The sequence below is a fragment of the Alternaria triticimaculans genome (genome assembly GCF_023758025.1).
Source record: "Alternaria triticimaculans strain BMP 0046 chromosome Unknown scaffold_22, whole genome shotgun sequence".
Classification (NCBI taxonomy): domain Eukaryota; kingdom Fungi; phylum Ascomycota; class Dothideomycetes; order Pleosporales; family Pleosporaceae; genus Alternaria; species Alternaria triticimaculans.
In genome coordinates this window covers 282,649-285,013 of record NW_026055979.1, presented here as the reverse complement: position 1 = coordinate 285,013, position 2,365 = coordinate 282,649, and positions in this window count along the sequence as shown.

Genomic DNA, 2,365 nt, shown 5'->3' with positions numbered 1-2,365 from the left:
CTTATATTATACTATTTTTATTATATACTATACGTATAGCTACTATAAGTTTATTATTAGAAGCGTTTCTCTTAGATACCTATATCTAGAGAGCTAGAACGTTAAGTAGAGAGATTACTAATAACTCTCTCTTCTTAGCAACGCCTAAAAGTTTAGTAGATATAAACTTCTTATCTACTAAGTTATCTACGCCTACTTTCTTCTTACTTATTAAATATACTATAGTAGCTAGCGTAGGCGCTAACTTAGTATAGTTAAATAGTATACTAGTAAGGTAAGCTGCGTATAATACTCTATTCTTCTACTTTATTCTTATAATATTCTCTTAAACTATAGAGTTAATATAGTTAGAACTAAGTATTATTTAGATTTAATAGAAAATATAAAAATTATTTAGATTTATAGAAGTGTTACTAGAGCAACGCGTAAGAGCGTTAGGTTTAGCGCTAAGATAGCTAAGTTAGTAGATAATATAGAAATTAAACTTACTAAGAAATTTAGTCTAGCAGGCTTAGTAGTAATTTAATTTCTTATTAACTATAAAGGTCTATAGTATTATATAGTTAGAGATAACTTTAATAAAGTTTACTATTCTAGTAAGCTTAGAGTGCTACTTCTTAAACGCCTTAATAATAGCTATAAGCTTCTTATTATATATAGCGTAATTATACTTAGTAGATAATATCTTTATAAAGATAAAAGTAATAGGCTTAAAAATACTATTAGGCTAAATCTAAGATAGAATAGTAGTAGTAATAGAGTCTAAAGCATTAGTCTTAACCTAAGTCTTAAGATTAGAGTTAAAATAGATAAGAATAGAAGTAATTATAAAGGCGTGCTTAAGCTTTTTAAACGCCTTATAGGTAGAAAAGCTATAAGTAATAAAAAAGTTTACTCTAACGTTACTATTAGCTTCTTTTATTAGGTTTATTAGTAGCTAAGAGATATATAAAAAGCTAATAATAAATTACCTATAGAAATTAGTAAATTCTAGAAACACTTATAGTTTCTTTAGAGTAGTAGAAAGCTTCTAGTCTAGTATAGTCTTAACTTTAGCAGCGTTTATTTTAATACCTTTAGTTATTAAGATAAAGCTAAGATACTTAACCTTCTTAATAGTAAACTTACTCTTATCTATATCTAAATATAAACTAGCGTTTCTAAGCTTTTAGATTACTTTATAAATATGCACTTTATAGTTATTAAGAGTATAGCTATAAACTAAAACGTTATCTAAATAGGCTATATAGAACTTATCTAAATAGTTCTTTAAAACTTTATTAATATAGAACTAGAAGATTCTAGAGGTATTATAGAAACTAAAAGGTATAACTAAGTACTTAAAGAAACTATAGCAGGTAAGAAACGCTATCTTATACTTATTACCTTCTTTAATATAAATCTTATTAAAGGTAGTAATAATATTAACTACTATAAAGTATCTAACCTTAGAGAGCTTAGTAAAAGTTTTCTTAATTATTAGTAGAGCGTTTCTATTCTTAATAGTAACTATATTAAGAGCTTTATAATTAACGTAAATATAGAAACTACTTTCTAGTTTATAAATAATAAGCACTAGTAAGATAAACTCTAACTTACTCTTATAGATCTTGCTTTTAGAGTTTATATTCTAGATATAAGCTTTTATAGCTATACTTTTATTATAGCCTAGGCTATATATTCTAGTAGAGAGATATTTAGAGCTAGAGATAATATTAATACTATAGTCTACTATACTCTATTATTAAGAAAGCTTAGTAGTAGTAGAGTTAAAGTTAAAATAACTAGCTATATTATAGAGCTAGTTAGAAAGCTTTTAGAGAACCTTAGCGTAACTCTTAGCTAAAGTATTAAGCTTTTTATAAAACTTCTTAATATTCTTCTATAATAGTATATTAAACTTAATAGAGAATATAGAAGTAAATACGCGCTAAGCGTAGTAATAGCTAGTAGCGTTTTTATTCTTATTAAGTTGCGTAAAGTTACTAGAGTATATCTAGATAATATTATAGTTACTCTAGAACGTAAGTAAAGCTATAGTATTACTAGAGATATAGTAAATATTAAGAAGAGCGTAGGTAGAATTTAGCTTTTAATTAGTAAGCTTCTTCTTATAATAATAGCTACTACTAACCTATATAGAGATACTATAAAATAGATAGTTAGTATAATAATGCTTACTATTAAAGCGTATTATCTAGTCTTACTAGTTAATATAAGAGTTATACTTCTCTAACTATAGAAGACTAAAGATTATATTATAGCCTAATATCTTAATCTAGTAGAAAAGCTTCTTACTTTTATAGTTACTATAAGTAATAGTAATAAGTATACTATAGATAATAGTCTATTCTATAATACTACT